The 15,123-nt window shown below is 39.1% G+C and overlaps 1 protein-coding gene across 2 annotated transcripts in view; it reads left to right on the forward strand.

Moving 5' to 3' along the window:
* CDH8 (cadherin 8) overlaps nt 1-15,123 on the forward strand; it is a 447,802-nt gene that overhangs the window by 1,314 nt on the left and 431,365 nt on the right. The window lies entirely within an intron of this gene.

Raw genomic sequence — 15,123 nt, forward strand, 5'->3', positions numbered from 1 at the left:
CGCCTGGGTTCTGCCTGCGCGTAACAGGTTCATAAGGGACCCACTCCCGCTCTCACAAGCTCCAGCCAAGGCTGGAAGCAGTGACAGCGTGCCCGCCGCCAACGCTGATGCCAACAGGTATCCACGATTTCCTTCGCTTTTTCCCTCCCCAAGACCAAAGCCTTCTCCAAGCCGATCTGGCTGAGATCTCAAAGTTTCCTTGTCGTTGACCCTTTTCCCGCAGGCACTGAGCCCCGCGGTAGATTAAAGACTAGCCGCTTGCCTCCGGGAGCTGCGATGGCAGCTGTTTGCTTGGGTTGCTAAATGTAAGAAATCAAACAACATTAATTGTTTATTGTTGCAAACGCACAACATTAGTCCGTAATGGAAAATCGGGCTGGCAGCTGCTCACTTCAGCTCCAATTAAAGGATGGAGCTTGTTACCAAGCAAGCGGGAGGGAGAAAAGGTCCTTTCAACTTTACCACCCTTCCCTAAAGATTCCACAAGAGTTTCCTCTTTAGGAGACACGATCCGACAACCCCTTAGCGCGCCTGAGCTGCTAATCAGATCAGCTGCCTGCTTTCTTTCACCCGGCTTCACGGTATTTGTGGACTGACAATGGGGATCAGGGGACGCTGGGGAAGGTATGCGAGAGTAGTGCGCTCAGGCGTTGGGCACCTTCGCAAAGCAGATAGGAGGGACCGGGGTGGTTTGGGGGCCCTTTTTGAAGCGCCTGTCTTCTTTACATCACTCCTGACAGCCATCTCAATGGTTAAAAACCCTCCCCGGGCTGTCACCTCCGGCTTCATTATAGAAGCTTTTCAACTGGAAAACTGTACGTGGGAAAGAGATATTTATGTAAGATTCGAGAGTGGGATTTTCCATCCATTCAACCTCGCTGTACCTCACTGCATGCAAAATGAGCCCTGTCGTTCACGCTAAACACCACTGAAATTTCTGCCTGGCTGTTGCTTTTCATCAGTGTCCAGTTTTTCAAGGATTTCATCTGGAGTGTGTGCGTTTGTGTGTGTGTGTGTGTGTGAGAGAGAGAGAGAGAGAGAGAGAGCGAGAGAGAGAGCGAGAGAGAGAGTGAGAGAGAGAGACAGACAGAGAGAGATTCTTCCACCCAGAGGACAGATACCTTTGAAGGATGCTCTCTAAGGGTTATATTTTCTTTTTCCTCAAAGGGAGTTCTCCATAATCATCATGCCCAGACCTGTTTTCTCACTTCCCTGAGCTCTGTGGCTGAAAGGGTTTCTAGGGCTAGCCCTCATATTAAATAGCAATATTGACAATAATATTTCGTAATTTTGCTTCAACCGATTTGAAGCTCCCCACCACATAGTCATTTCATACTGGAGCAGTCACAAGATTTTAAATCACCTTTGCATATTTTCCCCCCATGGACTCTGAAGAGGGCAAAAAGTTGAGGAAAATCCTTCTGAAAACAGAGAAAGGAGCCTTCCCAGCAACTCCAGGGATTGCTTCATTCAGGGCTGTTTAATGACAGTCCATTGGTCTCATCCTGTTCCCCTTCCTTCTTCACAAATGAGTATAGCGTATCCCCTGATCATCACAGATAGGTCAGACAGTTTAGAGGTGCGGCTAATGGTCTCTGAAATGTGTTGCCATACTGCTGTCACTCAAAGGTTTAAATCCCTCCACCCCGCAAGTTGAATCTTATATTTCTAGTTTTTACTACTAAAAAAATCAGTGCTTCTGTGTTATAATTTACAGTTTCCTAAAGCCTTCAAGACCCAACATGGGCAAATTTCTGCACCCAAGACTAACATTCCTGGCAGCAGTTCTGGCGTCTGGGATGCATCTCTTGAGTTCTTAAAGCTGTATGAATTTAGCTGAAGAACAGATAATTTTATAGCATCCCCCACTAGAATAGCAGCTCCATTTGCCTGCTATTCACGTATCAGCTCTGAAGGGAAGTCCTTATCCTGGAAAATAACTTTAAGTATTATGTAGAACTGTGGTCAGACAGTATGTGCATCTATAGCAACCTTTCAATTCAGCAGTGAATACAATTTAAGTTGCCCATGGCAGCATGATCAATGTGGGGGAAAAAAAGTCATAAAACATACTTAGCAGGATAGAATAGACCACCTGAGAAAACATCTGCAAAGACAGATATGTGGATATATTCATAATGTAACATTTCCCTAAACTGTGCACAGGTTTAAGGTCTGATACTGTTTGCTGTGAGACTAAGAATGTTGAGGCAAAGCAAGGAAACTCAACAAACTAGGACCTAATGATTCTAGGCAAGAAATTATGGCCCTGGACTTTGTTTTCCAGGTTTCCAGTTTTTGTTGATTGACAGGGAAAAATAACATGCCCATATTGAAAAGTTAGAATCAACCCTTCAACAGCTGTTGCAAAATCCTCATCAATATACTTAAATTAATGCCTTCAAGAAAAAATAATTTTCATAATTTTTCTACTCAAGGTGGCACACCTCTTGGCCTTAGCACTATTCTAATTTGAGCACATTTTCCATGCAAAACCAGAAACTTTCAATGGGTAAAGTAACTCTTAATTTCTGTTTCCAACCACACTTATCTGGTTTGTCAGTCAAGTTTTGTGTCTAACAAATCAAGAAGCAAGTATGATCACAGTAACCGTTCAGTTACACTGGCAATTTAAGGCCCCAAGATTTCTTTTTGAAGATATTGTGCTCAGTGGTGTTGCTGATTTTGGCTTCAGTCATCTTGTCTTTGTTACAAAGTTTTTTAGTGTAGCAGGGAAAAATACTGTTTCTCATTTTGTTTTCTTTTCAGCCCTGTTAGCATTCACAGATGAAATGAACTAACTTCACTTTTTAATTTAGGAAAAGACTCATAATTTTGGTTATTATAAACCTCTTACTGGGTGTAGAAATAAGGCAAGACTGATTCTTTCTGCTTTAGATTATGTGTTTTACAGACACACACACACACACACACAAACACACGGCTTACTTCTTGAAACTATGTACAGATAACTGAGTCACTTACTGATTCAAGTCTGAGGTTTTTATCATGTTCCCCTTGCCATTTCATCTGCTTTGGATTGTTTGATTTGGCTTCCTGGTTACTCAGAATTGTATATTGATCAGTCCTTAAAAAAATGTTATCTATTGTTCTGGGAATTTTCTCTTATAACCCAATAAATGCATATTTATGAAACAGAACACTATTTTGACAGACAGAGGCCATCATCTGATTTAGCAGGGCTTCATTAACCACAAGGCTATTAGTCTTTTTCATTTCATTCTCACAAAAAGTTGTGATGTGCAATCTATTTCGGCTGAACTATTGGTTCCTGTCTCTGGAACCCGCTTCAGATGTAACCATGAGGAGAAAATTAGTTGAACCTGGCAACTTCAAAAGGTCAGAAAAGAAATAAGTTCAAGGGATGCCATTTAGCTGCTTCTAACATATGTTGCCGCTGACTAAATCTCCATTGCCACTTCATGGCAAAGTATCAGGGCCAATACTGTTGCCTTTTTCTATCATGTCCCAAGCTTTCATTTCCTGAGTTTTAAATGTCAGAAGCTATTCCTTATCATAAACGTTACCCACCTTCTTGCCTTTACAGGTCTTTTTTTTTTTATTTTTCTTTAAGTTCTATTAGTGGATAGAAACATATAGATGTGATATTTTGTATCTCTTTGGAAAGTATCACAAAAGAATAATATTGTGTTTAGAACCTTCAAACACAGTATTAGAATGATGGTTGGTCCAGGGCTAAATACTGAGTTAACGCTCAGTAAACATTTATTTAATGTATTAAAAAATTAGCAAAGACTATCCCTCCTTGTTACTGAGCTATCTTCAATAAAGGAGAGGGAAGAATAGAATTATATCTGAAGTCCAGTACTGTGACTTATCTACCATAATTTTCTCTACAGAAATTTCATAAATCCTCTTAAGTTTATTTTTAGACAGTTTTTCTCATTTTTTTAAGAATCAGTTTTACTCATGTTCCACAAAGCGTGTATTTTCTCCTCACAATCATTTTTTAAATGATATGAGAACATAAAAAAATGACATAATTCAACTTTGTAAAAATGAGAATGCCTCCAAGACTAGACTTGCATCAAAGAATGCTGTTAAACCATATGTGATACAAAGTTACATTTTATTGGGAAAAAATGTTCTGATTGTGGAATTGCTGCATGGGTAGCTAAGTATCTGTCCCTTGTTCTTATTGTGAAGGTAAAATACTGAGGATGAACTTATTTCCTCCCTTCCTTGTTGGCTCCCTATTTCTCCTTCTTTCTCTCTGTAATGTATTTTGTTTTTTTATTTGGATCAAACATTTCACCTTAACCTCATGTGAACTGGAAGTCTGGAAATCTCTGAAGATGCTTCTATGCTCCTCAATGTTGCTTTTAATCATCAAGATACCTATTCCTTACATAGAAACAAAGGAGATAAAATATACCATGAAAAGAACTTCTGCTGATGTGTTTATTAATATTTTAGGCATGCTGAATGTATTTTAAACACATTGGCTGTATTGCAAAGGAATACTGAGTAGAATCCCCTTAATCTTCTTTATGTACATAATTAAGAGAAGATGTTATAGTATATTATGTTATATTTGCAGTTAGAACAATATTTTCCATGCCTTGTTTCCTTCTAGATAGAGTAATTCCTAAAATGAGAATTTGATTTTTGATGTGACGTAAATAGATGGGGGAACTGATATAAGTATCATAAGGGAATGATTTTCTTTATTATATACGTAATCTCATCTCCAACATTTTATGTAAAATTTACAAGGGTGCATTCCATTCTTATTAGTGTATTGATGTTTGAGCATAACAGATATAATTTAATTTTGTGTTCAACTATTTCTGTCTACAAGATGGGGATGTTCAGGAAAATGAAAATTAAAGGGTAAATATTTATTTTGATTAGTAGTGAAACACACTTGTTTTTGAGCCTTACTAACACAGTAGCTGAAGATAGTATACTTGCTTTAGAATCCGTGTAAGCAATTCCTTTCATTTTCATCAACTACATATTCTCAGTGATAACTCAAATAGTGTTCTTGTCACATGATTGCTTGCTATCTAGCTGACTGTCATCTGTGTCTATAGTTCATGTTAACAGTGTCAGTGGGTGGTTTTTAAGCTATAAAGTCTTTGAAACCCAAAAGAATGACAGTAAGGTGCACTTGTAAGTGTGGTTGCTATATAGAATAATTTAATTGGTAGAATCCTAACTTCTTATACTGAGATACTTGGCTGCATTTCAATTTCTACAACAGACTCTATCCTTGATTATGTGATATAACTGATTTTAACCATTTCTATATTTCTGGACTGAGAAGAGAAAGCTTTTCATTTCTAACTCTCACCATTCATGCTGAAGTTCCTTGAAAATTAATAGAAAAAGTTTGTGGACTATTTTTAGAAGAAGGCATTACCTGGACCCAGTCTCTTAATTAGCATTGCCTTCGCTGACCTCCTTTCTAAGTAGTATATAGATACTATTAAGATGATACTGTTTCATCTTGGAATTAGTCGGGACTCTCCACATGCCCCATCCTCACAAGAATATAGAAGATAATGAAATACAATGGAAGTTATATCTTGTGGAAGAGAAGTACCAGGCTACTTTTTTTAAATGAGTAGTTATAGTTTTGTTGAAAGTGCCTAACTCTGGTGTGTATAGGTAGTTGCTTGTACTTTGTCTTCTCACTAGAAAAGAGTGATGAAGAATACCATGTCTTCTGTGGAAAGGAGAGACGTGGTTGGTTCTAGAGAGTAAAACTACGGCCCTTCAGAGGCCTAGTAAAACTATCGGAAGTCCATTAATTCTTTGTTAGCATATGAAGAAAAAGCTATTTACAAACTGTTATTTCATTTCTATCCATCTTGGTTCATGCCACTTCGAAAAAAAAAAAATGTCAAGAATTGGAAAAAGCCATTTTACTTCTCATTCTGTCTATATAGGGCATTGGAGTTTTCCCCACAATGTATGCAGCAAAAGATGGAAATAGAACTGGGTCCAGTGGCATGTATCTGTAGTCCTGGCTATTCAGAAAACAGAGGCAGGAAGATCATGACTTAGTGAGACCTTGTCTAAAGCACCTCACACACATGCAGAATCAAAGGAGGGAGATGATCCAGCAGGTGGTGTAGTGATTAAAGTGCTGGAATCCCACTGGCCTACCATAGTTCCAGGCCCAGACCCATCTGCTTGAAAATCACACAGGGCATGGGTTCTTGCATGCCCAAAATCCAGATAGGAGAATAGAGAAGAAGGGATTTCAGGTGGCCATCCACCCCCCTCCCCCACCGGGAATGGGAGGGATGGTTTCTCATGATCCCTCTCCTTGTCTCTCTCCAGCAAGTACATGTGCCCTATGGCAAAAATAAAACCAAACAAAAAACAGAAATGGGGGGGATAAATAATAAATAGTAACTGTCATTGCTACATGCATATACCTTTACATTCTTTATTGAACTTTTCCCCTTAATCTTTCAAGGTAGGTAGTATTAAACACAGATAATGAATGTTTCTGCCTTAAATGAGATAAAATTGCTCAGTTCATGCAACTGTGAAATGTAGAGCTGGGGTCCATACTGCTTCAGTCACTTCAAAATCAATGCTCTCAACTATCTTCTGGCACTCCCCACAGTTCAGCTGTATTTCAAAGTTCATGAAATAAAATGGTTGCTGTATTTAAGGGATAGCACAAATTTTTTTCACTCATTAAGTCTTCACCTGTTTAATTTTGAATATATGATATAAAGACAACCAAAAATGTGGCTTTTAAGATTTTATTTATTTTTTTGAGAGAGAAATTTTTTGATCTAGAGAGCATGCACTCACAAGAGAGACAGAGAGAGATAGAGAAACAGAAAGTGAGAAATCAGCCCTCAGGGGGATGGTCACACTGCAATGCCTTCTCCTCCATTCTCCTCTTAAGATTTTGGGTATGCATGCACATGTGCTCACTATCAGTTCAAGCCTTCAGTTCCAGGTCTTGTACCATGGTCAAACCCATGGGAGTCCAACACCTTAACCACTATGCTACTTGTTGTCCTCTTGGAAGAGATTTTTGCTATAGGGTGTGTGTATTAGCCAGAGGGACAGAGAGATGGAGAGAGAGAAAGTAAGAAATCACCCCCTGGGAGGATGGTCACTTTGTAGTCCCTTCTCTATTCTCCTCTTCAGATTTTAGGTACATGTGCACCTGTGTCTGGTGTGAGTTTCAAGCTGCCAAGTCCTGGACTCGAACTGCAATTGGCCACTTGGGAGTCCAGCGCCTTAATCACTACACCATCTAGTGGCCCCAAGGATGTGGCTTTTAATGAATATGAATGGATTTAAGTAAGACTTGAGAACTGATTTCCTGGCACTACTGTGTCTATAATTGGCAAGGGAGGTGTAGGATTTATACTTATCTTTTGGGGAGGATCTCAATACAGTTATGACTTAAGAAACCAAAAAGAATAGATTCACCTTCAATATCTTAACTAAATGTATGGTTCCAAGAGAGTGTTATAAATAAAGATAGTGTATGGCACTAGAGAAGGTGGTCTTATTTTAACTCTCTTGTCTTTGTCACGGTCTTAGTCATTCCACTCTGAAATTTCTGTAACAGATAGAAAAGTTGTTATGTGAAGAAGAATCTTCTAACTCCATCTTGAGAGATGGCATTTATTTATTTATTTTTGCCAAGCTAACCAGCAATTGTAGAACTTACAGACAATAACAGCTTCAGTAGAGTAAAGTAGCTTGTCAATGAAAAAGCAAAATATGGGTTTGACAAGTATTGTTCTGGATGGTTAAAAACAAACAAACTGGGGACCAAGCAGATGGAGTAATGATTGTGTTGCTGGACTCCCATGTGGTGGACCATGGTTTGAGTCCTGGACCCAGAGGCTTGAGACTCATGTGTGCCTGCCCAAAACCTCCAGAAGAGAATGGAGGAGAAGGGATTGCAGTGTGGCCATCCCTGCTGTGGGGAGGGTGATTTCTCACTTTCTATCTCTCTGTCTCTCTGGCAAGTGCACATGCCCTATACCAAATATCTCTCTCTAAAAACAAACAAATAAACAAACAAACACACTGTATGTTTTTAGGCAGATTGACCTCTAGGTAAGCATTTGGTCTGATGCCAAAGCAAGATGACCAGAAAGGTTGTGGTTGAGGAGAGGGATAAATAAACAAATATATTTGTATATGTGTGTGTGTGTGTGTGTGTGTGTGTGCGTGCGTATGCATGGGTACATAACATAGTTCAGAATCCTTTTCTGCCAATAATCTGATCAGGGAATTCTGATGGTTCTGGGAAATATGATCCTTTGTATTATTCATATTTGATACATGCAAGTGTTTTTCCTCTCTAAAATCCAAAGAGCATCCTACCTATTTGGCTGCAGCAACACAGAGCTTGGCATGAACTACTCACTGGCTCACACACAATATTGCATCCCCAGCATTCTTGAAATATCACTTTGAATTCAGTGTACATTTACCTGTTTTGAAGGAGGCAACTAATAGCTCTAAATTCAAGGTCAGAAGCATGTTTAATAGAAACTCTCTGGTCCCATGTGTCATTTTTGCTTCCATGAAATATTGTGGCCACTAAGCCCAGTGGATAATAAAAACATAATTTCCTGACAACCACAATAATCTGCTGGATTGAATCCTGAAATGTCTGTGAAAGTCTGTTCTTATTTTAAACATCACTGATCAGTGTGGCTCATTATTTGGAACTTTAATCCACATTGTTTACAAAATCGATGGTGTAATATGTTTTTGCATCATGACTTACATATCTGAGACTTGACTGAGTTCACCTTAAAAAAATGTTGGCATCATCAGAGTGTGATGCAGGCCATAATGAGAACTACCTCTTAAAATGTGAGTATGAATGAAAAGTCGAATTACAAGTATTCAAATTAAGAGAAGATATCTGGTTGTGTGGGGAATCCTAAAGACTTTCTTATATGCTAGAATTCCAGAAAGATTGTAAAATATCTTCATCTCACTTTCTGGGTGTAAATCAATGCAGCAGCATTATAATAAAGTGGATTGCTTGGCCAGACATGCATACTGTGGTTGGAAAATGTAAAAATGAATTGAATTTTTTTTACCCTAACTTTATAACCTTGCTCAATTTCTTCTTCCTTGAATAGAGTTAAGCAGTTTGCATATGTGGCTACTATTCACAATGTTTATTAATTCTGATAATAGTGTTATAACCTGTGGTTGCATTTTTTAAAAAATCCTATAAAGCTTCTCTCTGATGTCTGATGAGAATGTTATCTCTGACCTTGGCAGAGATGCAAGCATTTAAAAACATAGTATGTTTTGGGACCAGCAGATGGCATAGGGGTTACATTGCTGGACTCCCATGTAGTTGAGTCCTGGACCCCATGAGATGACTTAAAACTCACACAGGGCATGTATGCATATATGCCCAAAATCCCAAGAGGAGAAGGGAGGGGAAAGGATCATGGTGTGACCATATCCTCTGGAGCATGATTTCTTGCTTTCTGTCTCTCTGGCCAGCATGCCCTATAACAAAAATCTCTCAAAAAAAAAAAAAAAAGGAACTGGCACGGTAAAATCTCATTTCTCTCCAAGGGTCTGGATCACCTGAGGACCAAGTCCCAACACTCCTTCAAAGTATGCATCTGTGTGTGTAAACACATACCAGTTAACTGAGCTTTTTTTTTTTCCTGTGTCACACAGAGGAGATCTGGGTGTGTGGGGGGAGTATTATAAAAACATACAAAAACCCATATATTCATATTCTTTGGGCAGGCTTTCTCAAAGTCAGCGGTGTGTATGCACTTCTGTATGCACAGTGATGATAAATCGTGCATTAAATGACCCCGAAGAGGAAGTGCCTCTCCCACCATACTGCTGGATGGGACAGGTCATCTTGAAGAAGTCTGAGTTGGGAGCTGGTCTTTCAATCCATTTAAAGTGTGGTCCTCGAATGAGTAGCATCTGTATCACAGTAGACATGATAAGAAATCAGAATCTCAGGCTCTACTCTAGATTAAATGAATTATAATTTACATTTAAAAAAAGTTTACTTATTTATTTCTTTCATGAGAGAGCGAGAGAGACACTGGTACCCCACAGGGTCTTCATGGTGCCACCTACCCTGAGTATTACCTGGCCTGATCACAAGCATGCATATGTACACCCAGCATATTCAGGGAGGTCCCAGTATGCAAACCCAGGTCCTTTCCCATGTTGGTCCAATTATGTTACCTCTAAACTGCCACTTGGCCCCACAATATGCATTTTAACAAAATTTCTAGGTGATTTGTAAGCATATGAATTAATGTTTGTGAAGCAGCCTACTAGCGACATGGTAGAGTTGACTGTTTACTGGGCTTACCGGAGATAATGGTTAAGTTTTGAACAACTGCCGGATCCAATTGATCTCATTAGAAGCTTAACATTGGTTGCAGTGGGAGTAGGGGCAGCCTATGGTATGATGGTTGAGGCAGCTGGATCCTATATGGCCAACTGTGTGGTTCAAGTCCCAGACCCAGTGACTTGAGAAACACACCAAGTCTATGTGTGGGGGCCCAAAATCCAGAAAGGAGGGAGAAATGGAAGAAAAGGAATCGCATTGTGGCCATTCCCCATGGAGAGGGTATTTTCTTACCCTCTCCACTCCCCTTCATCTCTCTCCAGTGAGCACACACAATGGCATAAAGTAAAAAAAAAATAAAATAAAAAGTTCACTGTGCAAGTATTTATACTGTTGAAATAACTACAAATAGGGGATTGTTTTTTTTTCTTTTAGATAGCCACTTGTTAAATGTTTGCCAGCTGCCTCTAATGTGAGTCTTTTAAAAAAAATTATTATTAGAAAATATTTATTTTATTAGAGAAATGACCTCAGGATTTGACAATATCTAATTTAGTAAATATAAGACATTATTTAAAACACTGAGTTCTCTATACTTAAGTTTGTTGATCTCTGCAAATGAGAATAAGGATAATAAAGTAAAAATACTACTTACATCACAGGGCTGTTTTGAAAAGTAGATATAAATGTGTGTGTGTGTGTGTGTGTGTGTGTGTGTGTGTATGTGTAGTCATTTTATGATTTAATATTTTCCAAGTCCTTTCTGATGTTCACTATTAATCCTGTAATTTTATAGTTCTGTTCCATTATGGCAAATAATATTGGTTTTTCATTTTAAAATAAATATTTCAAAACCTGAGCTGTTTTAATAAAACCTAAAGTAATAATGTAGGTGACTCAAGAATTTGACAGAAGTTAAGGAGGTGGTGTACAGATGTTTCAGTTTCTAAAAGCCACACCCAGGAGGAGTGGTGTGAATGGCTGATGTGGATGAAGAAGGGTTTCCACCGAGCTGAGCAAATTTCTCTCTAGAGCTCTACTACTGACTGCAGGCCATTGGCCATATCACTAACCCCGCTTTTCTGAAAATTGAGAATTTGCATTGGGCTAGTACTCAGTTGTTTTCTATACAGTGAAGTGACGATGGATGGGGTGATCCTGTCAGTTCTAGTTTGAAAACCATCTTTGATGCTGATTCATTCAGAGATACAGATTAATTGGTGGTCTTGTTCCTGTCCATTGGCTGACTGGAATGTCTTTGTACACTTATTCTCTATCTTGAGTTGGCTAATTCCTTCTCAACCTATATATAGATGACGCTTTCTCCAGGAAGATTTCTTGCATGTTGCCAAAATGAGTTGTATACCTATTATTCTGAATCCTTCAAAAATGATACTTTTCTGAATATTATAATGATATATTACTTTGTCTTTGCCAATTGGATTCTCTATATTCTGTTGGTAAGAATTTTGACCTGTTTGCCTCATTATCGCCAGTGCCCGATGCATGTAATATGCACATCAGATATTTAAAATGAGAGGAGGGATTCAATTAAGAAAGAGAATTTTGACATTACATTACCAAGGCTTAAATAATGGTCTTGCTCCCTAATGGAGGTGTTCTTTGGGCAACTCATTTAATTGAACATAAGACAAGGCTTAATAAGCTTTATCTATCTGTAAGATAATGTGTTAATAGATATTATTTTTGGCTATGTACATATTCTTTTACTTATTAATCTGTTCATTCTACTTAATGAATCTATGCCATTGTATACATTTATTTTAGGCTCTGTTATCACTTTATACCTGGTTCTGATAGATTTAGCTAGGGTACCTGTCATGTCACACACCATCCTGAGTGTCCCTTGGTGGTTTCCATGAAGGAGATATTTAAATTGGGATTAAGCTTTCATATCCCAGCATTATTAACAACAAAGCAGATGCCAGAGTGTACTTGCAGAGTATTTGGCACAGTATGAAAAAATGATTCATCTTAACCTACCTAACTACTTAACTGAGATTATCTCCTTTACTACTCAAAATAAACTGACTAGGTTGGTATTATGCTCACCATCTGTTGCTGTTGTTTTTAATTGACCTCTGCTAAACAATAGGTTAAGTGCAGGACTAGAATCCAAGTCCCAACAAACTAACACTAGAGGTCAATCTCACAAACATCTTGCTGTTCTGCATTTACAGAAATCAGGCTGGGGGCCAGCAGGTGGCATAGTGGTTAAGACTTTGGAGTCTCACGTGGTCAACTGCAGTTTGAGTCCCAGACCCACAGACATGAAATCCACACCAGGTATGGGTGTGTGTGCCCGAAATCCCAAGAGGAGCATAGAGGATAAGAGATTGAGGTGTGGCCATCACACCGTGTGATTTTAAAGAAAATTGCTCCTGGTATCAGCAGATGAGTAATGACTACCTCACTGGACTCCCATATAGTCAACGGCAGTTTGAGTCCCAGACTCGCTGGCTTAAACTCACACAGGGAGCGTGTGCATGCGTGTCCAAGATTCTGAGAGGAGAATGGAGGAGAAGGGATTGCAGCGTGGTTGTCCCTCGTGAGGAGATGATTTCTTGATTTCTGTCTCTCTGTCTCTCTCTGTCTTCCTGGTGAGTGTACATACCCTATGGCAAAAATCTCTCAAAAAAGAAAAAAGAATTCAGGCTGTTGGCTTTTGAACATCCAGGTGTGGCCTATTGTGGAGTAGGATGTATTTGAAGAGAATAAGTCCATTTTGTCTGAGTGGTGATTAAGCAGAGTCTCCATGACTAGAATGAGTCTTAACACCTTTGTAAAATGGTCCAGGTTTTCTCCCACCCGCAGCATCCTCATCCTCTCATATGCTACCTTAAGGAGAGATTTCTGAATGCCTAGTCATCTGGTTATCTCCGGGAGGATAACCATGCCATATTCCCTTCTCCTCCAGTCTCCTCTTAGGAATTTGGGCATGCATGTACACACACACACGACATGAATTTTAAGCTGCCAGGTCTGGGACTCAAACCATGGTCAGCTATGTGGGAGTCCAGTGACATAACCATTACACTGCCTACTGGTCCAATTGTTTTTTAGTTTTTAAAGTTTTTAAAATTTATATGTTATTATTAATTTGCTATAGAGCATGAGTGCTCACCAGAGAGAGACAGCGAGAGAGAGAGAGAGAGAGAGCGAGAGAGCGAGGGAGAGAAATTACCCCCTGAAATTATGGTCATTCTGCAATGGAATCCCTTCTCCTCCATTCTGCCCTTGGGATTTGAGGCCCTTATGCATATGCACCCAATATGTTTTTCAAGTTGCCAAGCCTGGGCCTTGAATAGTGGAGTTGGCCCTGTGGAGCCCAGACACCTTAACTTCCACAGAAGGCACTGCCCCTAAAATAGTTCTTAAGGAATTTCTGTATTAAGTGATGATTTCATTTCCCTGAGTATGCTGTAACTGCTCCTTGCAGTGGCTCCCCAATGTGCTCATCAGGGTGGGGGCCCTTGTGAATTCTAGTGATTGAGCTGAGTCAGGGCAAAGAGTGACAAGCAGGGAGAGCCCACTGGCCATCTTGTTAGATCAGATACTGGCTTCACTAAGGCCACTTACCAGCCTAGCCAATGTTAATGACTTTCTTGCTTTCCCATTCTGAACTAGAATGGAGCTAGGGACCCAGAGGTGAAAGGTTCCCCTTCCTATTATGAATTCCCTGAGCCAAACTATACCCGAAAGTGTCCTGAGGAATTATTTTCCCATTTAATCTAATTCAGCAAGGCTTCTCTCTGGAATCTGCAGTGAACATTATTTCTTTAAAAATAATTTTTTTGAGAGGGAAGAAACACGTTTTGCCACGCTGAAGGTAAGCAAAAAATGTATTTGACACCTCAGGTAATTGGGATTTTTTTTTTCCCATCCCTTTCTGAAACTCTTCCATTGAAAATTGTATTTTACCACATTTCATTCCCAAAGGAGCTTTTCATAATTTAAATCTCCTGTTCAACTATACATTTAGAATGGGAACCCTGACGCTGTCCTGATTATAGCATATATGCTGGACACTACGGAATTTCTCTCTGGGAGAATTCTAATTTTATTCACTCATTCTTAGCATCCTGGCAGAGAATTACATTCTGCACCCTGAACTGGACAGTTCCTTCTGATGGATTCTGGCAGCTAAGACTGTAAAAATTGGGGAAATTCCCGCTTTTATTCTCATTTGTAATTTTAAAAAAAATGTACGCTAGTGTTTTTTTTTTTTTTTTTTTTTTTTTTTTTTTTTTTTTTTTGTCATAGTTAATCATAAAATGCCTTAGAACCCATCTTTAAACAGGTTAAAAAAGAAAGAAAGAAAAAAGACTGGTAATCTCCTTTGGGGGGGTTTCATCAGCATACATACCAAGTTGCATGGCAAACAATAAAAAAACCGTGTTAGAGACACTGAGGGATGGAGGGAGAGAGGGAAGCATGAAAGTCAAAAAGGCATAGGAAAGAAGGGAGGAGGAGGAATGAAAGGAACAAGGAGGGAAAAGAGAATTTCTCTTATTCGAAGTAGCTTTTGATCTGTGACATTGCTACAATGTGAAATCCAAAATCTAAATAAAGCTAAAAATAAAAGGACTTATTAGCCTCCTCCTTTCTAATTCTTCAGATCCACTTTCGTAACTCAAGAGTTTGGGAAGTACTTGATGTTGTTCACTTAGGTGCTTTTGAAAAGCAGTGATTTTGATTGAAAACCTGTTTCAGTGGACCCTTATTTTTCTCCCTCCTTGTTCTTTTTTTTTTTTTTTTTTAAATTTCAA

The sequence above is a fragment of the Tupaia chinensis genome, unplaced genomic scaffold, assembly GCF_000334495.1.
Source record: "Tupaia chinensis unplaced genomic scaffold, TupChi_1.0 Scaffold000105_1, whole genome shotgun sequence".
NCBI classification, from domain to species: Eukaryota; Metazoa; Chordata; class Mammalia; order Scandentia; family Tupaiidae; genus Tupaia; species Tupaia belangeri.